The sequence below is a fragment of the Dermochelys coriacea genome, chromosome 2, assembly GCF_009764565.3.
Source record: "Dermochelys coriacea isolate rDerCor1 chromosome 2, rDerCor1.pri.v4, whole genome shotgun sequence".
Classification (NCBI taxonomy): domain Eukaryota; kingdom Metazoa; phylum Chordata; order Testudines; family Dermochelyidae; genus Dermochelys; species Dermochelys coriacea.
The window spans coordinates 215,733,976-215,760,726 of NC_050069.1; the positions used below are offsets into that span (position 1 = coordinate 215,733,976).

General features: G+C 40.6%; 1 protein-coding gene and 1 long non-coding RNA gene across 3 annotated transcripts in view; both read left to right on the forward strand.

Annotated features, from left to right (window-relative positions):
- The window catches only part of AGMO (alkylglycerol monooxygenase), a 285,522-nt gene that overhangs the window by 170,083 nt on the left and 88,688 nt on the right, over nucleotides 1-26,751 (forward strand). The window lies entirely within an intron of this gene.
- LOC122458992 lies at nucleotides 1,185-26,160 on the forward strand. The gene is made up of 4 exons (XR_006279382.1): nucleotides 1,185-1,687; nucleotides 14,916-14,923; nucleotides 18,202-18,207; nucleotides 26,148-26,160. It is a non-coding gene; the product is annotated as an uncharacterized LOC122458992 (long non-coding RNA).

A 26,751-nucleotide genomic window follows, 5' to 3' on the forward strand; every position in this document is an offset into this window, starting at 1 on the left:
TAGCCTACTCTGTATTTAAGCATTTACTAATTTCCAAGTTCTTATAATAATTAAAATTATATTATTCCTATAAAATGCACACCTATATGACTCACATCTGTTCCTCCCAGTGATGATAATAATAAGTAGCCATTATATACTACTTTTCATCAGTAGATTTAACACTAAAGGCCAGCAGGCCCAACTCCTGGCTAAAGGAGATTTAGGAAAGTGAAAAATAGAATCTTTAGTGGATCCAGGTTTATTTTTTTGGCTTTGTAAAATATCTCTGGCTTTCAGGACCTATTAGTGTTAAATAAAAATCAAAAGCATCAGATTGCAAAACTAACAAAAATTATAGCTGTGAAAACAGCATGCAACCAAAACTGGTCTGCTTTCTTGGCTTGTCCACATGAACCCTCCACAATCAGTTACTTCACCCTCTGCTGTTATATTTTGATCCCTGTATGGATGAAATTACATGGTCTTCATGATTTTAGTTTGCTTTCTGCTGTGCAGTAATCTGTACCATAAAATCCCATACAAAAGCAAATTACAGCTGAAAAAACTGTATTTATTAGATAGTGTTTCTTAAAAGGCAGAGTGGAGGCATATTTACCAGTCTGTGCTGATAGCATAGGTTATAACTGGTGGTCGGTCAATGGAAACATTTTAATGTTCTGAGATTTTCATTTGGGGACAAATTCAGGCTTTAGGCTGCATGTATTCTTATGCTTGAAAGAGTGTCATATTGCTATTTTATTTGTTAAGTGCTGCTGATGTGCTTAGCACTGAACAAAAGAAAAAAGACAGTGAAAATATTGAATTAATTTAAATGGAATCTATGGGCCAAAGGTGTTAACACAGTCACCATCCAACATTAAAGAATGTTAAATAAGGTCCAGGGTTTGGTATACGGAGATCTCAGCCTGCTCAATACATTGGCAAACACCATTAAAATCATTTTAACCTTTTATTAAAGATACAGAAAAGAAGGGAAAACAGTTAAAGTATTTGAAATGTGAAGTATGAAGTAAGGCTTTCATTTAACAACATTTCTTGTTTCATTTTAACAACATTTCCTGCTGAAAAGGCTATTAAGTATTATTATTATTATTATTTTATTATTCCATTATTTTATTTTATTATATTATATTCATTAGCAATAAAGTTTTTCCTCAACATTTGTTTGGAGCATCCAAAACTACAGCTTCTCTTAATGTTTGACTAATGCCAGTTTACAATGTTTTCTTCTCTGGCATTTCTCTGTTACAGTTCTGAGGCCTTACTCAAGTCCATCTTACTGAAACAAAATAGGTATTGCTAGTCCATCTCTTAAATTGATTTCAAACTGCTAGCTGTGCCATTAGACTTCGATCCTTTCTTTCATGGTAATTGTCACCATGAAATGTATAATTAAAGTATATTCTGCACTCAAGTACCTTTTGGCTTTTGTAAAAACAAATTTAGAAGGAAACCCACCCTTTCTGAGATTTGTGCAGATTACATACACTATTAGTAGTCTTCACTATGTGCTTTGCTGCCATCAAGTGTAATTATATCATTATGCAAGTGTAACTGTTGACGTACTGCTGTTTTTAAGGTGTGCCAACTTTCTAGAGCTCATTCTTGCAGGCGAGATCCCAGAGGACTGAAAAAAAGGGCAGATATACTGTCTATTTATAAAAAAGGGAATAAGAAAAACCCAGTCAGCTTAACTTTGGAACCCGGAAAGATAATGGAGCAAATAAACAAAAAAACAAACAAAAAACCAATTTATAAGCACCTAGAAGATGATAAGGTGATAAGTAACTGTCAACCTGTATTTGTCAAGAACAAATTGTGTCAAACCAACCTAATAGCCTTCTTTGACAGAGTAACAAGCCGTGTGGATCAGGGAAAAGCAGTAGATGTGATATATCTTGACTTTAGTTAGGCTTTTGATACAGTCTTGCATGACCTTCTCATAAACAAACTAGGGAAATGTAGCTATAAGGTGGGTGAATCACTGGCTGGAAAACCATGCTCAGAAAGTAGTTATCAATGTTTCATAGTCAAGCTGGAAGGGCATATTGAGTGAGGTCCCGTAGGGATGTGTTCTGGGTCCGGTTCTATTCAGTATCTTCATAAATGGTTTGGATAATGGCACAGAGAGTACACTTATGAAGTCTGAGGATAACACCAAGCTGGAAGAGGTTGCAAGCACTTTGGAGGACAGGATTGAAATTGATCTTGACAAATGATCTTGACAAACTGGAGAAATTACCTGAAATAAATACGATGATATTCAATAAGGACAAATGCAAAGTACTACACTTAGGAAGGACTAATCAATTGCACAAATACAGAATGGGAAATGGCTGCCTAGAGAGGAGTACTGCAGAATAGCATCTGGGGGTTATAGTGGATCACAAACTGAATGTGAATCAACAATGTAATACTATTACAAAAATTGATCATCATTTTGGGGTGTATTAGCAGAAGTGTTGTAAGCAAGACGCAAGAAGTAATTCTTCCACTCAGCATTGATAAGGCCTCAGCTGGAGTATTGTATCCAGTTCTGGGCACCACACTTCGGGAAAGATGTGGACAAATTGAATAAAGTCCAGAGAAGAGCAACAAAAATGATTAAAGGTCTAGAAAACAAGATCTATGAGGAAAAATTGAAAAAAATTGGGTTTGTTTAGTCTAGGGAAGAGAAGACTGAAGGGGTGAGGGCATGATAACAGTCTTCAAGCACATGAAAGGTTGTTATAAAGAGGAGGGTGATAAATTATTGATCCTTAACTACTGAAGACAGGACAAGAGGTAGCAGGCTTAAATTGCAGCCAGGGAGATATAGGTTAGACATTAGGAAAAGCTTCCTAACTGTAAGGGTAGTTAAGCACCGGAACAGATTACCTAGGGAAGTTGTGGAATTTTCATCACTGGAGGTTTTTAAGAACCGGTTAGACAAACCCCTGCCTGGGAGGGTCTAGATGATACTTACTCCAGCTTCATTGCAGGGGACTGGACTAGATGATCTATCAAGGTCCTTTCCAGTTCTCCATTACTAGGATTTCTGTGATTTTTCATCCAATAATTTTCAGACTGCTCAACTTTGAAAAAAAGCTAAGTATTGCATGAAACACTTCATTTTACATTAACAGGAGATGTACCTTTTAGAAAAACTCTGGTTTCGTATATTTATTGAAGAGTGTTTGCCTTGTTAATTAGGTAATTCCTCTGAAGCTTAGTAACCATTTTTCCTCCTTTTTTTTGGCTGTAAAGCAACCTGATGACTTTACCATTTTTTCTTGGTGTAAATAAATCCATCTATAATCCAAACAGTGTTGTTAACCTTGTAGTTAGTGTAATCAACCTAGATATCAAGAAAAAACAGTTTTGCAAAATAATTGTCACCAGTGGTAGAAAATATCTCACTTATTGAACAAGAAATATTTAGTGGGGAAAATGATAATTTTCTTTTATTTACTTTTCTTTAATGCCTTAGGGTCCTGATCCGTACAGTATTGTTATTAGGAGTGTGATGCTAGGCGGTTCGAAGTAACCTCAACTCCCAGTGACTGGCAAGTCACTACTGAACGTCCATGGGAGATGAGGGTGATGAGCATTTTGCAGGACTGGGCCACAGATAAGAAGATAGTTAAAGATATATACCTTGTACAATAGCACTAGAACATGCTGCTTAAAATAATTTTGTTTCCTTTATCAATTAAAATCTTCAAAAGTTCATTAACTGAAGACTTCAATGCAGCAGTTAATTTAAGCAAAAAATGAAATAAAATGAGCAAGAATCTTCTGAGGGAAAGAAGAAAATAATGTATTTGATTAAAAGAATGTTGTTCTTTTCTATAAAGAGAAATTGCCAGACCCACAGGTATAATATAATATACATATACCTTTTGACTTCACTGGAGCTATGTTGATTTGCATTTGCTGAGTATTTGTACAAAAGTATAGATATGAGGCTTTCTGGAAACTGGGCCAGAACCTGGTCTATGATAAAATCCCATTTTGTTTCTCTGTCAGTACAAAGAAACTTTAATATTATTCTAAAGAGTCAACTGAGCATTCCTGTGGTACAGTGCACTGTGCTCTGCAGATTCTCCCCATAGCATAATGACTCTTTGTGGGGAGTGTGCTACATGCAGGCACAACTTGGAGCAGCCCCGAGGCTGCTTTAATTAATGCTGGGGGAAAACCAGCTGCTCTAGAGAGCCACATCCTGCAAAGATGACTTAAAGCATAGAATCATAGAATCATAGAATCATAGAATATCAGGGTTGGAAGGGACCCCAGAAGGTCATCTAGTCCAACCCCCTGCTCAAAGCAGGACCAAGTCCCAGTTAAATCATCCCAGCCAGGGCTTTGTCAAGCCTGACCTTAAAAACCTCTAAGGAAGGAGATTCTACCACCTCCCTAGGTAACGCATTCCAGTGTTTCACCACCCTCTTAGTGAAAAAGTTTTTCCTAATATCCAATCTAAACCTCCCCCATTGCAACTTGAGACCATTACTCCTCGTTCTGTCATCTGCTACCATTGAGAACAGTCTAGAGCCATCCTCTTTGAAACCCCCTTTCAGGTAGTTGAAAGCAGCTATCAAATCCCCCCTCATTCTTCTCTTCTGCAGACTAAACAATCCCAGCTCCCTCAGCCTCTCCTCATAAGTCATGTGCTCTAGACCCCTAATCATTTTCGTTGCCCTTCGTTGTACTCTTTCCAATTTATCCACATCCTTCCTGTAGTGTGGGGCCCAAAACTGGACACAGTACTCCAGATGAGGCCTCACCAGTGTCGAATAGAGGGGAACGATCACGTCCCTCGATCTGCTCGCTATGCCCCTACTTATACATCCCAAAATGCCATTGGCCTTCTTGGCAACAAGGGCACACTGCTGACTCATATCCAGCTTCTCGTCCACTGTCACCCCTAGGTCCTTTTCCGCAGAACTGCTGCCGAGCCATTCGGTCCCTAGTCTGTAGCGGTGCATTGGATTCTTCCATCCTAAGTGCAGGACCCTGCACTTATCCTTATTGAACCTCATTAGATTTCTTTTGGCCCAATCCTCCAATTTGTCTAGGTCCTTCTGTATCCTATCCCTCCCCTCCAGCGTATCTACCACTCCTCCCAGTTTAGTATCATCCGCAAATTTGCTGAGAGTGCAATCCACACCATCCTCCAGATCATTTATGAAGATATTGAACAAAACGGGCCCCAGGACCGACCCCTGGGGCACTCCACTTGACACCGGCTGCCAACTAGACATGGAGCCATTGATCACTACCCGTTGAGCCCGACAATCTAGCCAGCTTTCTACCCACCTTATAGTGCATTCATCCAGCCCATACTTCCTTAACTTGCTGACAAGAATGCTGTGGGAGACCGTGTCAAAAGCTTTGCTAAAGTCAAGAAACAATACATCCACTGCTTTCCCTTCATCCACAGAACCAGTAATCTCATCATAAAAGGCGATTAGATTAGTCAGGCATGACCTTCCCTTGGTGAATCCATGCTGACTGTTCCTGATCACTTTCCTCTCCTCTAAGTGCTTCAGGATTGATTCTTTGAGGACCTGCTCCATGATTTTTCCAGGGACTGAGGTGAGGCTGACTGGCCTGTAGTTCCCAGGATCCTCCTTCTTCCCTTTTTTAAAGATGGGCACTACATTAGCCTTTTTCCAGTCATCCGGGACTTCCCCCGTTCGCCACGAGTTTTCAAAGATAATGGCCAAGGGCTCTGCAATCACAGCCGCCAATTCCTTCAGCACTCTCGGATGCAATTCGTCCGGCCCCATGGACTTGTGCACGTCCAGCTTTTCTAAATAGTCCCTAACCACCTCTATCTCTACAGAGGGCTGGCCATCTCTTCCCCATTTTGTGTTGCCCAGCACAGCAGTCTGGGAGCTGACCTTGTTAGTGAAAACAGAAGCAAAAAAAGCATTGAGTACATTAGCTTTTTCCACATCCTCTGTCACTAGCTTGCCTCCCTCATTCAGTAAGGGGCCCACACTTTGCAAAGCATCCTTTGCTTCTCCCTGCACTCCAACTCCTTAGCGATCCTGAATGGAGTGCTGATGCAGGTGAGGATCAGGACACATGCCTTTAATCATTGTAATACAAATTTATTTTGAAAAAGATTTTTCACACCAATGGTATCCCAAAATACTTTCCAGAATATTTACAGAGATAACAAACAAAAAGTACTAACTACAAAGAAATTAGGAGGAAGAATATAGCCACAGAAGAAAAGTTTTCAGATGAGATTTGAAAATAGATGCAATGTTGATGAAGCAGAGGGGTACAAGAAGACTGGTCCTGATGGCAAGAGATGAGGAAGAAGAAAAGTGGTAAAATTGTGAAAAGGGACATAGCACAGGGAGAGGAAAGGGGAGGAGACAGCATCCTAGTTTGTGAGGTAGGTTGGAAATGTCTAGGGAGGTTTCTAGAAACAAGAGAAATATTGCTAGTCAGAAAGAAAGGGTAAACAAATAATCTTTCAGGAGTGCGATAACAATGGATACCCATAGGATTTCTAGCATGCAGTTTTTCTGATAAATGAAGACAGCACTAAGATTAAGATGAATACTGAAACAACACAGAAATAATTTGAGTATTTTTAAATAGGCAAGTTTGGTGTGATTTTGAAAATGTAAAGCGCCATTTTAAGCTTGACTCTGCTAGCTAGTGATTTCTTAAATAAGAGAGGGAACTGGGGTGGACATTTATTTATGATGAGAGCACATGTGCCAACTCTTTTCCAGGGTGTGGTATGCTCTTCATGCTGTCACAACATCTGAAGCATATTGCATGTAATGGGGAGGATGAGCCACAAGCCATTCAGAAATTACTGTGCCTGAAGAATCAGTTATAAACTCTCACTATTAAGAAATTAGGTATGGTGTGATTTTTACATAATTGATATTATATGCAAAGATTTACATGGGCAGAAGAGAATAGTAGTTGATTAAAATTGGGATGGAATATTAAAAAAGCCAGCCAAAATTACAAACTGCTTGTAGAGCGGTGCAGCACCAGGAGACATTTGGATTACTTGTTACATTTATTATGATGTTTTTCTTATGATGTGAACCTGTTAAAATAGCTGTAGTAGTTTCTCCATGAATTAGTAAAAAAAAATATTTTGGAAATTCTTGTATTTGGTGTGGAGGGATCTATTTTAAATCAAGAGAAAAACATTACTAAGCTACTAAGGAGAAGTGTGAATGTTGTGATTGGCTACTGCACCTAAACCTGCAGACAGGTAATATGTGGAGTGCAAATGAATTGCTACTGTATAATTTTAAAATTGTAGAGGTGAAAGCTAAAAAAAAATATTTACCTATACATGGTATAATGAATCTTTATTGGCAACTGTTATTCATAGACTATTTGAAAGGCTGTGTTGGCCAGACACAAGTTATTTGGCAGAGATTTAGCCTAAAATATATTTCCAGAGCCTGTCTGAATAAGGATGCTGGCTGATTTACCCTGATTTCTATTCCAGGTGACAAATTTTGGTCCAAGCATATGAGTGACCAAATATTTTCCAGTGGAATCTGGGCACTGTAAAATTTCTGAAGCTGAATAGAAAGAATTGCAGGACTTGCTTAAACTATAATAGCCTCTGCATACCAGTGTGATGGCAAAATATTTCCACTTGGACAACACTAGGGGTAAATGCAGTGAATTAAACAGAACATTTCTGTTGAATGCTGGTGGCATTTTATTATCACTTGTCAATGGTGTGTTCTCTTAGATAGCAGGTCACGATCACTTAATTATCTTCTCCTTTAGTTAATCTCCAAAAGAAAATCAAGAAGCCACCACTAAAAGCACTGGTAACTGATTATCAGTTGCCACCAAAGCAAAGATCCCCAGGCCAAACTAAACGAAAGCCATACCATAACCATATTAGCTGATTTGTTTTTTTCTGTGCAAAATCAATTAAGAAATAGAGCAGTTTCCATTAGTTTATTTATCTTTCCTGGAGCAATTACAGTTGAATATGCTTTCCCAAACTACATAAATGTGGAGTCTCCCCTTGTGACAGGTTGTTTAAATTTATAACATAAAGCTAGCATTTCCATCGCCAATAAGAGCCAAACAGACATTTAATTATGGTGCGTGACATTTCTGACTAAAATAGAGCCAGCAGGCTTGTCAGACAGCTCTCATTGTTCATGAATTTTGAACAAATTGGGGATCTGTGAATTTATAGCCAAGGTTTTCTCTACTATTGTTTAAAATAGCACACATGGAAAACACACCATGGGTGTGTTGTAATTCAGCTTTAATGATGTAACACTTGGTTCCAGTCAATAGTTGGAAGATTGCAGTAACATTGGTTCAGTGGTTCAGACATTGCATGTTCCTTAGCAATTATAGTTCAGATTTCAATAATGGCTGTTGGCGGGATATCCACAAGTGAAGTCATAGCAATTTTGAAAAAGAGCTAATAAAAATACACCTGCCTTAAAGTGGAAAATGACCCTTTAACATCACTGCTTTGAAGTGGGGTGAAGCCCACAGCGCTAACTAACAGATACCTCAATATATTATGATACAGTAATCCACTCCCCTAAAGGTGGGCAGGAATTGAAGTATGTAAAGGCTGCAATTTTCTGGTCACATATTTTTTAGGCACTATGACTTCATGAGGAAAGAATGGGAATAATGAGGTGATAATAAAAACTGGAAGGGATATTAGCTGTAATGCTAGTAATATATGAAAATTAACTATCACAAATTGTAACTTGACAGTGCTAGAATTTAAGTGAACTATGAGGAGTCAGTCAGTCAGTCATTAATTTTAAAAAATTCCTCATTTAAGTAAATTAAATTCACTTTTGTTAGCTCAGTATATATAGTTTTGTAAGGAATCTTAAGAAAAACATTTAAGTAATATTTGTCAAAGAATGTTTCAATTTATTTTGTTAGGGGATCATTTTGGCTTTATCAAAATTCTAGCTCAGCTACTGAATATTTGCACTCTTTAGTAATCCTCATGGTTATTTAGCTAGACAGGCAGATCTAGCAGAGATTCTTGGTGCTCTTCTGTTGAGTGCTTGGTGAATAAGCTTTCCATGCTTTGACTTATTTTTCATTTTAAGAAATATGAGTGGGTTTACCCTTTGGCAGATAAGGTCATTTGGCATATCTTTTCAGGTCAGTCCATACTCCACTAGTTATAAGTAGAGCTAGTTGAAATATTTTTATCAAAAAATATTTTCAATGAAAACGGGGGAAAATTTTCCCAGAATTTTTTTAACAGCTCTAGAGACAGGACTGGTAATAAGGACTTGGGGTTCTATATCTGGTTCTACTACTAACTCATTTAGTGATTGTTTTGGCAAGTCATCTAACCTTTCTTTGCTTCAGTTTAACTACCTGTGAAATGGGTATGATAATGCCTACCTCATAGTGAGTTTATTATGCTTAATTAATGACTGTTCAAAGAACTTGTAGATTCTTATATGACAAAATATGTATAAGACATGGTGTGTTAGGAAAAAATGTCCAATGCTCATATTTATGTTCAACACAAATCTTCATGTTCCCCCCTTTGGCATACATATCCCACCATAGAGATGATTGAATACTCCCTTAGTCCTGCAGTTTTTGTGCAGTGAAAATTCCCCGTGAAGCTTTTAAATAAGGCTTATATAATTAGGCCCTAAATTTAGGTCTTCAACTGTTCACTGTAACTTGATTTTATACAAGTGCTTTCTAATCACTTGGTTTCTTATTGGTGAATCTTAAATGCAACAAGGGTTGTTGGCATTCAACACCAATCTACAAATAAATCAAAGCAGATCTACAGAAATGGCATACCTTTTCTTCATTTTGATTAGAAGGGTATAAGAAATTAAAATGAATATGTAATGCCTGGTGCATTATATACACTGCAACATACATTTGGAAATCAATACGGGGACACTCATCAAATTAATCAGTACATTTTGTTGAAGAGGTAGAAAACATTGTGCAAACCAGAAACTTCTTGGAGACTAAACTTAAAGCCAGCCCCAAAATCCCTGACATACATATGCTACAATTGGATCTGCAACCGTAAACATAAGAACATAAGATATATTATAGGCTGGTTGGTTTTCCTAAAGACAACTTCAATTGGACTTCCACTGAATAATCCTAAATCTCCTCCAACCCATTTGGAGGCAGAGACTGCTGGGCTCTCCTTAGCCCCAATCTCTCCCCTACAGGGGTGTGTTCTGGCTGGGGAGGTGAAAGATAGGGGTCACTTCTCCCCATGCTGGTCTGATCAAACACTATCCCCTGCTAAAACAGGAAGGGACATTCATCCAAAGGGCATCAAGTGACTGTGGGCTAGATTCACAAAAGCACTTAGGTTTTGTGATGCTGAGCACTTTTAGGCATCTAGAAACTTTTAGGCACCTAGAAATTCACAGGAATGCACTGTGATTCACAATGCTTGAGTTAGGTGCCTAGACTTCTACACAATGAATTTTGAGGGACAGGTGCCTTAGAATGTGATCCAGAAAAGCCAGCATGTTAGGCAGAGGGCTGTATCCTCGGCATCTAATTCCAGGCTGCAGGGAAGCACCTATCTCTATTTGCAATTCTCAGCTGTAAACCTTCTTTGGAGTTAGGAGCCTAAGGTATTTTCTTCAAAACAAGGGGAGTAGTGGAGGGAAAGGAGGAGGAGTTCCCTCATTCGTTTTAGCCTTGTGATTAAGGTACTGTTGTATTAATTTAGGTGGAATAAATGAGCCAAAGATGTTAACATAACCCAATCACTGTCCAATGTTAAACTGTTAAAAAGGTTTGGGATTTGGTATACTTCCTGTCCTATGGCAACCACACCATTAAATATCCTTTTAACTTTTTATTAAAGATACAGAAGATGGTGGGGATGGCAACAAGGATGCTTGTTTCAGTAGCTTCTGTCTGTTCTTCACTGTTTTCTTATCAATGTCTCTTTCTTTAAGGACCCACAAGGGGGTCTCATCCCCTCATTATTTTGTCCACCAGTTAGGACTAATGTGTGACATGTCAACTTTGGTTCATTAACTTCCAGTTCTACATCTTCTGTCTTTATGATATCAACGTAGTCCTTGAGTTATATCAATGTGGCCTTTTTGTTTGACTAGTTTAGTCTCTCTTTGGTTCTTTTGCACCTGTTTATAACATTCACTTCTTTCCATGAACATTCCTTATTATAGGTTATTGTAATATCTTTCATATACATTTTTACAGTTGATCTTACAATTAGGTTAAATTTGTAGGCCCAATTAGCACAATAGTACTCACCCAGGCTGGGAGACCCCCAGTTCAAGTCCCCCCTCCATCTGATGAGCAGAAGGGATTAGAACAAGGAGCTATCACCTTTCAGGTGAATGCCCTGACCACTGGGCTGTGGGATGTAGGGCTTACTCAGTCTCTCCCATTAAAGCTCTTCCACAGTGAATAAATAATTAAAGCAGCCATCTCCAAACATTTTATGTCGTGCCTCCATAACCCATAATGTAATCTGCCCACCCTCCCTACCTTCCCCGCCCCCCGGAGGCCATGAGCAGGCCTGGGGGCCAGAGCTGGAGCTGGCGATGGGGCTGTGGCTGGGAGCAGAGCTGCAGCCAGAGCTGGGGCCAGGAACCGCAGCCAGGAACTGGGTCACAGTCAGGGACCAGGCTGCAGTCAGGGCCAGGAGCTGGGGCTGGAGCCGGAGAAGAGCTGGGTAGCACTCCCTCCCTGCTCTCCCATGGTGGCTGGCCAAGGCCAGGAACCACAACCAGAGCTGGGCCAGAAGCCAGGAGCCATGTCTGGGAGCATGATGGGGAGCTGGGCCGTGGGAACTGGGCCACAGTCGGGGCTGGAGCCAGAGTGGAGCTGGGTGGCACTCCCTCCCCACCCCGCTGTGGGGGCCAAGGCTGGGGCTCTAGCAGAGCTGGGGGCAGAGCAGGGCTGGGAGGTGCCTCCTCTCTGCCTGCAGTGGAGACTGGCCCAGGCCCTGCTGCACCCCAACCCCTGAACATTCCTCCATGTCCCTATAGGCAGGCACACCCCACAGTTTGGGGACCACTGATTTCAAGAGTCATTTGGGCCAGAGAGAGTGTACAAGCATGGGAATGATTGTTAGAGCACTCATACAGGATGTGGGAGACTCAGAACACTCCTACTGCTCCAGTGACTCTTTCTCCTCCTCTTCCTGAGCACACCAACTAGTTCAGGCCCCACATGCAGCATTTGGATGCCTGTCTTCCCTGGTTTGTGAATTGCTCTGAGACAGGAAGGAGATAGGCATTCAAATGCCTAGAGTGAGGCAGCAGTGTGCATGCCTGAGGCAGAAACATAAGTGCCTAAGGAAATTTTACAGCAAAAACGTAGGTGCCTACAGATTATCTTCATTAGAAGTTTCCTAAATAGCAGTGGAGCCGAAAACTGGGATTTAGTCACACCACGTTTCAGCACCTACATCTGGGGTTTACGAGCCTAAGAACCTTTGTAAATCTAGGCCTATGATCCTTCAGAGACTTACAGATGTGTTTAACTTCACATCAAAGGGACTATCCAGATATACACGTTTAGCCTTATGTAAGTCCTTGCAAGATCAGGACCTATATTATCCTCTCCTCTAATCTTAGTCCTTATATAGGTCCTCCTTTTTCATATTGGCTTGTGTGATGGGGTTTAATCCCCATAATATGCAAAGCAAGGGAAAGAACCCTAATTAGTCATGCTCCTTCTTCTGGGGGTGATTAACTAATTGCCTCCCAGCCAGAGGCAGAGCTACGCTTTATAAGTAGACTGAGGCACCCCAGTGGGAGAGGGGAGAGTGTGTACATGCAGAGGACACGTGTTATTGGTGGAGAGAAGCCCTGGGATAGGTTTAACAGACAGGAAGCAATGGAGGAAGAACACTACAGGAGCAGGTTAGGCTCCTGCTGTAAGGCCCACAAGGGAACTATAGTGAAGCCAGGGGGCGGGGAGGGCTATTACTTTGAAGATTTGTTTGGACTTTTATTTAGACTTTTATGTGACTTGGTTGGTGGGCCAAGCCAGAGAACACCCAGAGGTGGAGTAGGTGCAGGTTGAGGCAGGCCATTGCAGGTCCAAGGGAGAGCCCAGTAGGCGGTGCAAAGTCAAGGACCCCATGCCAGGCTGCCAGCAGATCTGAGGGGGCACCCATGAGGAGAGGATGTGCTTATAGCCTGAAGAATTGAAAATTCTCTAGTACTACTGAGGTGGCTTGTATGTTCAAGCTCATCTCTTGTATCTTCCCTAAGCTTTGATCTTTGCCCTCAGTTTCTTAATTATTTATGGTTCATAATACATTTGTATTCATTCTATAAAATTGGACAAAGTAGTTAAAAATAAAAACCTATGTTTCATCAAAGCCCTTACCATACTAACAACTTTTATACTAGTCCTTCTTTCTGTAACAAGGCAATAAAATAAGGAATTACATATGAATGTTCATTTGTACTGTGGCTCTTTAGGACTGGGCATGGGTTCCCGTTTCTATTACAGGATAAAAAAGTATATGAATCTGTATTTAATGTGTGAATGTGAATAACAAAGAGACTTTATTCAAATCCTGATTTGGGAGGAGGAAAATTGAAATCTCCTTAGTCAAAAGATAACTTTGAAAGTTTCTAAACCACTGTAAGAATCAAGGATTTTTTTAATTTGTCAACTGCATCACTGTTGTCTCCTCTTTAAACTGAAGAAAGTATACTTTCTGTTCTTGTCAGTCATACGGGCTTTGTTACTCTGGGTAAATCTGATATTTTAGGAAGTTAATCTACTGTACCTCTAACAAACTACAGAGTGGAGTTGTTACATATTTCACAGCTGAGGGGTTTTTCTTTGTAGGATTGAAGTGTGTAATTTGCATCATGACTTTGAAAATGAATTGCTATTGAGTCTTGATGCCTGCCAGCAGTGGTTTTCATTTCAGGTTGTAAAGCACTACGGTGAAACAAATATTGGGAAGCTCACTAAATTTTTTCAGCTGTAATATCTACATTAGCCCAGAATATTATGGTAAAATATTTCTGGATTTATTTTTCCTGTTATGCATGGAACCTAACTCTTTCCCTCTGAACCATTTTTGGACACTTTATGGGCATTTTCTATCTTTAAAAAAAGCCCTGTATTTTCCATACCATACTTCAGATATACAAAATCCATCATATACCAAAATAACGGATGCTTTTTGTTTTTATAGTTAAAAATATTAACATCCAGTTGAAGGATTGTTTGGGTCCAGTGTAACATGTATTCTGCCTGTGGAACTTTCATAGGTTCTATAACTCCAACTATAATGGCACACTAGGCCAAAATTAGAGAAAGGGGAGTACAGGACAATATTTATAAAGAAAAACTTTTTAAATACTTATCTCATTTCCAAGGATAGAAGTTACTAGCATCTAAATTGTGACTATAGATATGCACTCGTAACTCTGATTGACTTCAGAAGGAGTTAATTGCATGTATCTGAGGAAACAATTTAGCTTTAAATGTAGGAATTGAATTATTGCACATGAGCACTGCTTTACTCATTTCCAACAGGAATCTCACCTGGAAACTGAACCATGTTTGTCTGTTCCACGTGTAGGTAAAACATGCTTTTAAACTGAGTTTAGATGAAATTGAACTGGGATATGTTGTAATTAAAAGTATCCCTATGACTACACTATATCAAAAGAAACATGTTTGTAATTACATAAATCCAGCAGAAGATATGAGCTGGAAAATATGTATAAGTTAATATTTCCCTTTCCTGCTGAAAGTAGATATATACTTGTTTTTCAGCTGTGCATGAGGAAAGTGGAAAGGCAGGAATACTTATTATTATTAGTTATATGTTCCCTGCATGATTGCATTCCTGTAAAACAGAAAAAAGCCCAAAACCTGGTTCCAGAAAAGATTTTGAAATATTAACCTTTTTCTAGGGGAACTAGTTCCATATCAGTGAAAGTGACCATATCACTCTTATCCTGTGTATTTCCTCTGACTCCTTAGTTCTGCTGCATCAAGTTGAAATTTCTTGTCTTAATCTCCAAATACTTTCAAAACCGAGCCCCTCCCTATTTATCCTCTCTTGTCTGTTAGTGCATCATTCCTGCTTCTTCTGCTCCATCAACAGGGCCAGCCTTCAGTGTCTGCTTGAATGCTTCTTCCACAAATGTCTTTGTGCTTTCCTTCCCACATCACTCCTTATGCACTGAATTGTCAGGACTGGGATGTGGACAGTCTGACCTACCAGATGGAGCAGGGGTGGTCATACCTAGTGGTCAGAGGCAGAGTGCAAGCCAGGGATCAGAGTCCAGGAACCAAGCCAAGGTCAGATCTAGTGCAGCAACCACTCAGGAAGTTGCTCAGACAACTTCCTGTGCCGCCTTCTTAAATAGTATGGCTTAAATCAGGGTTTGGCAAACTATGGCCGGGGGCCACATCCGACCCTCCAGATGTTTTAATCTGGCCTTCAAGCTCCCGCTGGGGAGTGGGGTCCGGGGCTTGCCCCATTCCGCGCAGCTCCCAGAAGCAGCGGCATGTTCTCCCTCTGGCTCCTACACGTAGAGGCAGCCAGAGGAATCCGCACACTGCCCCAGTCCCAAGCACCACACCCACAGCTCCCATTGGCTGGGAACTGTGGCCAATGGGAGCTGCAGGGACAGTGCCGGCGGACAGGGCAGCGCACAGAGCCACCTAGCCACACCTCTGCTTAAGAGTCGTAGGGGAGACATGCTGCTGCTTCTGGGAGCTGTTTGAGGTAAGCGCCGGCTGGAGTCTGCACCCCTGACTCTCGCCTGCACCCCAACCCCGTGCCCCAGCACTGATCCCCCTTCCACCCTCCGAACCCCTTGGTCCCAGTCCAGAACACCCTCCTGCACCCCCGAGCCCACACCCCCAGCCAGAGCCCCCTCCCACACGCTGAACTCCTCATTTCTGTCCCCAACCCAGATACCGCACCCCAACCCACAATTTCACAAGCATTCATGGCCCGCCATACAATTTCCATACCCAGATGAGGCCCTTGGGCCAAAAAGTTTGCCCAACCCTGACTTAAATAGTGTGGTCTGGCCCGTTGGTGGGAGCGGTCAGCATCCTCAATCAGGATCCTTGTGGGCAGTGCCTCTGGGAGGGGTCAGAGGTCTGCTAGCTCCTCACTTCCAGTAGTTCTAGGTGAGCTGCCTTTGGTGGCCAGTGTGTGATGGCTGTTTGGGAGCCCATGGATGCATGTTTGATGCCCTTACAGGAATGCTGACACTGATCTAATCCCAAAAGCTACTCCTCCAAATCCTTTCTCAAGACCCACTTTGACCATGTTGCCTAAAAGATATCAGCTAGTGTAGAAAGGCTAGGCTGAGGGAAAGCTGATGAGCATTTATCTGATTACAAATCTTAAATGTAAAAACTATCTGTCTTTTGGGCATATTGTTTGGCATTTTTGATTGTAAACTCTCAGGTGGTGAGAACCCTATCTATCTACCCTCAATGTTTGTGTAACACCTAGCACAAGGGAGACTGATCCTGCTCATGGCCTCTAGGAGCTACGGTTATATAATTATATAATATATAATAGTGTATATTTATAATATATAATTATATTCATAATATTATTAATGGTAATATAATAATTATATTTTAATAGTATATTACAATTCTACAGCAGTAGGCTCATCCCTGTGGCCCTGATCATTCCACAGTTAATGACACGAAGATGTCTTTAGAATGTCTCTGGAGGGAACTGCAGTCTCTGTGACACTGAACCCCCTCCTTTTGGCCATGCAGAGAATGCTTCATTGGGGCTAGGAAGAGGATCATAGAATCATAGAATATCAGGGTTGGAAGGGACCTCAGGAGGTCATCTAGTCCAACTCCCTGCTCAAAGCAGGATCAATCCCCAATTTTTGCCCCGGATCCCTAAATGGCCCCCTCAAGGATGGAACTCACAACTGTGGGTTTAGCAGGCCAATGCTCAAACCACTGAGCTATTCCTCCCACCATGCATGTAATGGGTGTACAGTGTGTGTGGTTCCTGTCGTTCTCCCCAGGAAATCAGCAGGGAATCAGCTCCAAAGTTATTGCTGCCTAGGGCTATATCAACATTTCTGTGGAGCCCTTCTATATTATGGAACCTTCACTTTGGGGCGGGGTGGTAGTGAAGGCAGTTGCTGGTAGGGGAAGCACTGATTGGATTTGTTCTGAGAAGGATAGGAGAGAGGCTTAGGAGGCAGAACAGGGTTTCCATGTGGATGGCACTGGCCTCTGGCACATGAAATCTATGTTATTGGCCTGAACTCCCTCCCTGGGGCCAAATGCAGCCTTCCTCATGGAATGATCTGGTGGAGGTTTTGACCAGGGAATCATGCAGAGATCATTTTCTCTTACACAGGCTTTTCTGTATGGGCAGGAATCTGACCATATACACTTATTGCTTCTATTTTTCTGTGTGTAGTGTAATTCTACAGTATGTGTGCTTTGTAAGCTGATACATAAATGGAAACTGGTATGGCAATTGTACAATAAGATGTCTAATTACAAAATACTGTATCATAACATTAGGGATACAGTAGACTATCTAGACCAGTGTCTGACTAACGGGAGCTAGTACCAGACACATCAGAGGAGCAAAAGAGAGTGTAAGTTCTTGTATTTAACTACATGTTTATCACCACAAATCAGATAGATAATTTAATATTAGAATTTCCGCCTGTAATGATTGTGCCTGCAATTTTGAATCTATAACTAATTTCAAGTACAGACTCATAGCTATGGAACTGGAGACCAGATCAAGCCCCTTTCAATGCTCTATATTTTCCTGGATATGCATAATAAAATCATTGCTATCTTATTATATGCACCAGGTATATGCCCAAATCGGTGAGTTTTAGGTATAGGTCAATGGAAAAAGACCTCCATATTGTAGTCATTTCAATTGTAAATCAGATGTATATTTAACTTTTTTTTGTTTTAAATGTCTTATAAACATGGTGCTATGGGTTTCAATGTTGTATCTTTTATATGTATACCGTAGCATAAACCTGGCTGTCTGACAAGGAGGTGTCAAAACAAATGGCTGGAATTAATTACCTTTCAAACGGAGTAAAAGTTAAATTGGAATGCAGAGCCCTAAGGAGCTTAAGATTGTAATACACTCTTGTGCAGCTCTCCAAGTTATGGTTCATTAGGTGTATAAATAAATCTTTGCAATACACTTTGGCAGTGTGGAAGTAAATTGTCATTTTAAATTAAACTCTCATTAGAAAGAGAATAAAAAATGTTCAGTAACTTAAATATGTTTATTTTTGTACTGGTGTCATTTCATTCAGTTAACCATCAGTTTTCTGTGGTCACCTGAACAACAATAACAAAATCTGAAATGATTATATTCATTTTGGATTTTAAACTTTCTTATACATCTTCCCACTGTTGCAAACCCAAGGGAAAAGAATTCCTTTATTAAATCTGAGGCCTAAAATTCCACTGCCTCAGCTCTTAAGAGGATTTTAGAGAATGAAGAACTCCTCCTACAAGGGAGGCTAAAGAAGGGAAAAGTAGACAGTTTACAGGCCTTGTGGGATTAATAAGTCTTCTCATATTCCTTGGAATCTCACTGAACTAAAGTTACAGAGTGGCCATGGAGACCAAGGTCTTAATGGCTCTTGCTTTCCTGATTGCATGGTTAAAGTGGAAAATGTAATTTTTTGGAGAGTTAATGGTGCCTTTCTCTTTTATCTTTCAATATTGTTAGTGCATCTGTTTACTGTTATTAGTGTCAAAATCATTACAGAGCCACAGCCATGGGTTAATATATTTCTTTACCAGAGCAGAAGCTTAGTAATATGAATGATACAGTACAGATTAGTGAAACCGATATATGTTGCAAAGTGTTTAAAATGTTTAAAGTGTGTCTGTATTTGTGGAAGAAAATTATGGAAAAATGTCCATAATTAATCACAAATGCATGATATCTCTCCATGCCAGTAACACTGAAAGATCAAGTATGAAGGAGTTAAAGGAATTTTGTGTACTCAGACTTTTAATTTGTTGATGACTTTAAACAAAAGAAAGCAAGTGACCTTTAGAGTACAGCAGAAGGGTTGGGTGAACTATAATAAACCTAGCTGGAAAGGGAAGGGGAAAGGGAGGGTCAGTTGAGACTACTTGCAAAAGGGGGAGAGAGACTTTGGGGAAAGAGGAACCAATGAAGGAGCGCTTTCCAGGGCAGCCCTATGTTGGAGGCAGCTAGGAAAGGGTGGGGAATAGAATACCAAGCCAGAGAAAGAAACGAGAGAGAGAGAGAGAGAGATTAAGGAGAAAACATTCAGGGAGAGGACCATATTTGTATCCCAGGAGTGTTTTAACAATAAATAATTTTGAATTCGGAGATGGGCTGAGAGGGGAGGAGACAAAGAACAAAATGGCTGAGCATACAAATGCATGGTATAGAAACTACTCTAAGTGCCACGGGTGACAGAAAATAAAGGGGCATAAAGAGGGAATATTCCTAAGGGTGAAGAAATGGGAGAAAATTATTCCCCATGATTATTCAACCTGGATATGTGACCATCTTAAAACAGGCAATATGGCACTCAGAAAGGAGAGTCTGACAATTTGCCCCTGGAAAAGGGACCATTTTTGAACCTGCAAATTTAGCCTTATTCTGCTGCTTCTGAGGGGAGTGACTCCAGATAGGGGGCGCTCTCTTTGGCTGAGTAATCTGGGAGATTTGTAGTAGTACTGTGGACTGAAGAGAGCCCAATACTTAGAAATGTTAAAGAAAGTATTACAGATGTTTATATTACACTAAATTGTGGGACCCGATTCCTTCCTTGCACCTTGTGTAGCTATTTACACCTGTGTGAAGTTGGTATAGAATACTACCATTCCAGTTTGGTAACTTTTCATAGATTCATAGATTACAAGGACATTGTGATCATCTAATCTATCTTCTGTATAACCCAGGGCAGATCTTTTAGAAAAACATCCAATCTTCATTTAAAAATTGTTACTGGTGGAGAATCCACCACAACCCATGGTAAATTGTTCCAATGGTTAATTATTCTCACCATGAAAAAGGATGCCTTATTTCCAGTCTGAATTTGTGTAGCTTCAACTTCCAGCCATTGACATACGTTACATCTTTCTCTGCTATACAGAAGAGCCCATTATTAAATATTTGTTCCCCATGTAGGTACTTATAGACTGTAATCAAATCACCCCTTAACATCACCTTTGTTAAACTAAATAGATTGAGCTCCTGGAGTCTATCACTATAAGGCAAGTTTTCTAATCCTTTAATCATTCTCATGGCTCTTCTCTGAACTCTCTCCAATTTATCAATATCCTTCTTGAATTGTGGGCACCAGAACTGGACACAGTATTCCAGCAGTGGTCACACTGGTGCCAAATACAGTAGTAAAATCACCTCTCTACTCCTATTTGAGATTGCTGTTTGTGTAACCAAAGATCGTATTGGCACTTTTGGTCACAGCATCACACTGTGTACTAGTTCATTTTCAGCCGATAATCCACCACAACTCTCAGATCTTTCTCAGAATCACTGCTTCGCAAGACAGAGCCCCCATCCTGTAAGTGTGGCCTACATTCTTTGTTCCTTGAGGTATACACTTACATTTAGCCGTATTAAAATACATATTGTTTGCTTTTGCCCAACACTAGAAACGCATTCATTTGATAATTCCCCATTTATAATTAAATTTTGAGATGTATCAGTTAGCCTGTTTTTATCTATTTAATATGTCATGTTAATTTTGTGGTTTTTTAGGGTTTTTTTTAACAAAATGTCATGCAGTACCAAGTCAAATGCCTCACAGAAGTCTAAATATATTACGTCAATACTTCTGCAGTTATTAGACAGACATGTAATCTCCTCAAAAAAACATATCAAGTTAGTTTGACAGAATCTAGTTACCACAAACCCATGTTGATTGGCATTAATTATATTACTCTCCTATGATGCTTTATTAATCAAAACCCGTATCAACTGCTCCACTATCCTGATGTTAGACTTACTTGCCTATACTTACCTTTTAAAATATTGGCACAATATTAGCTTTCTTCCAGTCTTCTGGACCTTCCCCAGTGTTCTAAGATTCATTGAAAATATCAGCATTAATGGTCCATCAAGCTCCTCAGCCAGCTCTTTTTAAAATCTCTTTGATGCAAGTTGTCTGGATCTGATGATTTAAAGGTGTCTAACTTTAGTTGCTTTAGTTGTTTAACATCCTCCAGAGATACTAGTGAAATGGAAAAAGTGATATTATATAAGATGACAGAACAGAAATACAGAACAGTAATATTTATTAACACATCTGACTTTTCTGCATTATTATGATTGATAAATTCTACCATTTCCAGCTAGTAATTAGGATTTTTGTTCCTAATATATTTAGAAACACTCCTTATTGTCCTTAACTCTACTAGTTGTAGATATCTCTGTGTGTCCTTTTGCTTCTCTTATCAGTTTTCTACTTTTCCTAGCCTCTGAGATATATATATATTTGTAGCTGTCTTCACTTTCCCTCTAAACCAGGTTGTTTTTTTTAATCAGTATGGCCTTCTTCCTCAATTTTGGCTTTTTGAGCACCTAGTAAAGTATTCTTAAATAATTCCCAATTATCATTCACATTTTTCAGATTGATTACATTCTTCCTCCCAGATGATTTGGCTCATAATTGTTTTCAGCTTTATGAGCTGTTTTAAAGGACCTAGTATATATATCATAGGTCTGGACTGCATTCTGACTGTACATTTTAAATATGATCAAGTCATGATCACTTGTACCTAAACTGCCATTAATTTTTAGTTTTGTGATCAGTTCCTCTTTACCAGTTAAGACAAGATCTAGTATAGAATTCCACTATGTTGGCTGCAGCACTGTTTGAATTAGGAAATTGTCATCTTATCTCCATCTGTTGGCACTCAGTTTGTACATGTGTAACTGACTAAAGAAGGTGTAAGGTGGACACCTCTGCAAAGAAGTTCTTTATTTGGAAAGGCAGAGAATGCAGTAGAGAATGTAAATTTCTATATGTAAAAACGAATTACATGAATCAGTTTTCAAACTTGCATACTCTAATAGGTATTTATGTGTACTTAGCATACTAATACTTACAGGACTATAAAACTCCACTGTTTATTCTGGTAACATAGCAATTTCACAGGAAATCCGCCATTTATTTATTTATTTATTTAGCTGGAGATGCCTGAGTTGACGGATGGGAAGTTGAGAAATGTTAAAGAACTGATGGTTTTAAGTCAAAAAGGAAAAAAAATGCTGAGAAATACTACTCTTCTATGGATACAGCAGTGCTTGACGTTACTAAAAGAACCCTATTTTGTATGTTATCCCAAAATCAGAAATCTAGATTCCTAGGAAAAGACTTACCTACGCTTTTCAATGTGACACATAGTCACTGACACAGTGTAAATATACACAAAAAAAGAAACAGGCACAGTCATGTCATAATTCAAATAGTTCCATTCACCAAAAGTTAGTAAACTGCACATGCACGTATTGTGGTTGTGGAACCCAGCGCTGCAACGTGCTGTCATTGCTTATTCTTGCTATTAGAAAGAATGTTGTCTGCCTTTGGGTCAAAGTACATCAATGAGGAACAGCCTCTTTCTTGTGTATTTGCACTGCACAAACATTACATAATTTTCCTAACAACCCTATAATGTAGGTCATTAAGTGTATTTCTATTTTACTTAGGGCATGCAGGTGAATGAAAGACTAATACTTGAATGTATTTTAAGCATCAGGCCACAACTTTTACTCACTTAATACTGGGTAGAGGCAGTACAAGCTCACCCTTCTCGCTTAAGTGGGTCCAGTGCAGGGTTACCACCAAATAACCAAGAACCCAGAGTAGACCTCTCAGCCTACCCCTTGGGACTCAGCTCACTTCTCAGTCCTTTTAACGCTCCCCCTATCCATGAAGGGAGTAGTCAGTACCAAGGAGATTCTTCAATCTACAAAGACTTCAGGCTTTCCCTTCTCCTTAGGGTCTCATTTGCCTCTGTGAGCTGGCCCTTTTAGCCTTTATCCACACTGAGGGCATCAGCGATTAGTTTGGTTGCTCCCCCACCTCCATCCATAGTGCCTAGTATCTATTTCCCACTTAATCCAGTCCCTAAGACTCCAAAGCCAAATACCACACCTTGCATCTGACAAGTGCCCTCAATCATCCTTAAAAAGCTCAAGATCACTGATTATCCCTGTGTGTAGTATCACCAAATCACCTGCATCTGAAAATACTCTGGCAACATTCCAGTTCACATTCTTCTGGGTAGAGATGGTTGAAAGTGGGAATTCCATTCAATAGGACTCAAAGAAAATAATTCTGTTTCAGAACAAAAAAGCAGAATTTTCTAATTTCCCACAGAAGGGAAAATCTGAAGGGGAGAAAATGTTCTGGAAATAATTGACACATTTTTGTTTCGAACGTTTCTGAAAGACATTGTGCCTGGGAACCCAAGTCATAAGGTCTCCCAGCTCAGCCTGAGCTCTCAGGGCTTCCAGTTTCCTGGCTCCCTGTCATTCTGGGAGTCTAGAATCCCTGGGTGTTGCAGCTGAGCCAGGTGCCTCACAACTGGGGAGCCATGTCCCTGTCTTCTGTCAGCTTGGTGGGGCGGCCCCAAACCTGCAGACCCTAAAATCCTGTACTCCCAGAAGCATTTCAGGCAAGCTGGCAGGAAACCAGGCAGGTTTCCAGTGGAAACCTGGCTGTGTTTTATTGGGAGTTTGATGACACTGATACATTTCTGTGAAACATTTAGGTTTAGAAAAATTGGCTCTTTCTGACAAAAACTTTGCTTTGTTGGAAAATTCCCAATCAACTCTAGTTCCAGGCCCTATCCATACAAGCTGGTTTGTTGGCTCCCCGCCAAATGTGCCTCACAAGCATTTCAGACCAGTCTTGTGTTCGGCCATAATTGCCTTATTCTTCCCATATCCCTCTGAATCCTAACTCTCAAATTTACTCCATTGCAGGCTCTGAGGTAATTTGCTCCAAGATGAATAACTAGGACATTAGGTGGTTGTATTCGCCCATCAATGAGAACAGAAAAGGGATGAGCTGATCCCATCACTTGCCCCTTCTGCCGAGCCATTGAAGGCAGATGGCTTCAACTTTGAAGCTCAGGTGTGATCTTTCTTCCAGTCTGATCCTTGTAGTCCCAATGCATTATAGGGTTCCAGTGGGTTCAGGTGTCAGCCTTGCTTCTGTCATCTATTGTAAACACAGACAGACAAGGTTAGTTCACACTGTTAGCCTGCCCCAGTAACCCATCAGTGGGGTGAACATTGGTCCTATAACAGTTTCCAGAGGCCAAGTGCCTGGGACCCTCTGATGGTCAAAACCCTCCAATGCTGTTGATATCATTTCTCCAGTCCTACAGGAGTGCGTGCCAAAATTGGCTGCTTTGAGACCTAAGCAGGCCAGTGCCTTTTTCTTTACAGCACCAAACTGATACCTGCTCAGATAGTGGCCGCTACCATGTACAGGTCCTATCTCCTGGTTTGGTATGGCTTAAAAGGCTTTGACTGCTTTCACAAGACATACTCATTCATCTGAGCATTCCCTTAGCCACGAAGGCCCCTCTGCTGGTTTGATCAGTCTGGAATCCTTCGGTTTCCAAGAAATTGCTCCTTGTGGAAACACATGCCTGGAGCTGTGCCCTATCACCTGTTGCATAAGTTCCCTAACCCTGACAGCACAAAAAAATTCCACATTAAATGCTTATTTAAATAGAAGCACCTCCATCTCACAACTGCCCACCTTAAGTAAAACTTCTAATGACGCTAAAAAATCCTGCACATTTATGGTCATTGTCCTTGCATCTATTATGTCCGGATCATCCCTCCAAAGGTTCCTTAAAATAATCCTATACAAAGAGCTGCAAATCCTGCCAGCCTGCAGCAAAATAGCAGCCCAGCAAGGGGATCAGATACTGTGGACAAAGCCAATACACAGTGCACAAGAGATACCACATATTACAGGAAGATCAGGAATCCTTCCTTAATTCTAAATCCTATGAATTTGACAAGACCAGTCTTGTAAACCCTGAATATACATGTGACAATGGAGTTTCCTGCCTATCTTAAAGCTGTCAGGAGCCACGTTTCCAAAATTGGTAAGGTGTTGCCTGCAGCACTCAGCTGGTGAACATCATAGAATCTGTTGTCCTGAAATTGGCACTCTTGTCAATGCCACTGTCTATGCCAGGAATGTGTACTGCACAGAAAAAAATGTTAAGCAGAAGGCAGTGTAACACAAATGGCCTTACCAGTCTTATTATCCATGTTGACTTTGCTGTTAATTAATAAGGTGAATCACTGCCTGATTGTGACACCAAACTCTAACCCACTTATTCCTGAATTCCTTACCTTAAATAGTGATTGCCATCAATATAGGGAAAAAATCAATAAATGGAATATTCCTTAATGACATTGTGCCTGGGAACCCAAGTTGCGAGGTCTCCCAGCTCAAAGTGCTTGGCGCTCTGGTGGCATCTGACAAATAAGCATCATTTCTTAGGGTTGTAGCTCTGCCCGCTGCTAGTCCAGTGTCTATAGATGGGCTCCAGCTGAGGGAATGCCGGGACTGTAATTTCTTGATATCCATTCTAGAGCTCTAATTTTAGCACACTAGCTCAATCAGATCTAGGGTATGTCTCCTCGAGCTGGAAATTACACCTCTAGCTCCAGTGTGGGTGTATCCTGAGACTTCTGGCTCACAGAATGAGATTTGTCATCTTTGTGATGAGTTCATCAATGGATGCTCATGTCCATTCTAACCTCTTTCTAGTAAGTAAGATCTTACAGCTATATGATAGGAGTGGCCAGACTGACTTAACAGAGAGACGCTACCTCAGCTGAGGAGCTGCCCTTCAAACTTTAGATTTGTTCAGTCTCCGAGAGCCTTGAGTTCTATTTTTACTGTAGGTTTTATGTTGCTGTATATCAAGAATTCAGGTGATTTGCCCAGGGTCAGATGCCAGGGTCAGTGGCTCATGCAGGATTAGGATTCAGGATTTCTTTTGTCTTCCAGTCTATTGCTCTAGCCAAGCCAGTACACCATGTGGCCTTCAGTTTGTTTGACATCAGCCCTTGTTGCATTAGTGAGTATATCTCATGGGCGAAGGAAGAGAGTCAGCTTTACTGGCTACGAGGGAATGAATAATCTAGGCCTGAATGTACCTGCTTCCCTGCCCTTTTATGTTTAGAACATCCCATGTGTATAACTGTGAACAGAGGAGACTTGATGAAAAACTCAGCAAATGTGTGTTTTTCATGACGAATTCCCATTGTAAACAATTAGCATTTTCCTGCTAGAGTTGATCTAGGAGCTTACATCAGGATCATGACCTTTCTGTAATGTCCCTGGGTGGTTGTTGGGTGTTGAAGCAGGTCACAGAGACATAACCCAGGAGATTCCATTTCATTGGCGTGTATCACGCCCAGTACCTGCATTTCCTGGTGTGGATGCTACCTGGACCCTTAAAGGCACAGTCCACTACACTTTCTGCCTAAGCCCAAAAGGGAGTTTCTAGGGTCACAACCAGGAATTGGATCTGATTGCTCTGTAAACACATGAGGCTTTGTTGGGGTGATAACATTGTCTGTGGTGCATAAAGGCTAGTGAGGGGGTGATGACAAAGATGCCACAATCTTAATGGCTGCGCAACTGAAGAAGCACATCGTTCATGGATAATTGCTGTGGAGGAACAAATGCAGAAGGGACACATGCTCAG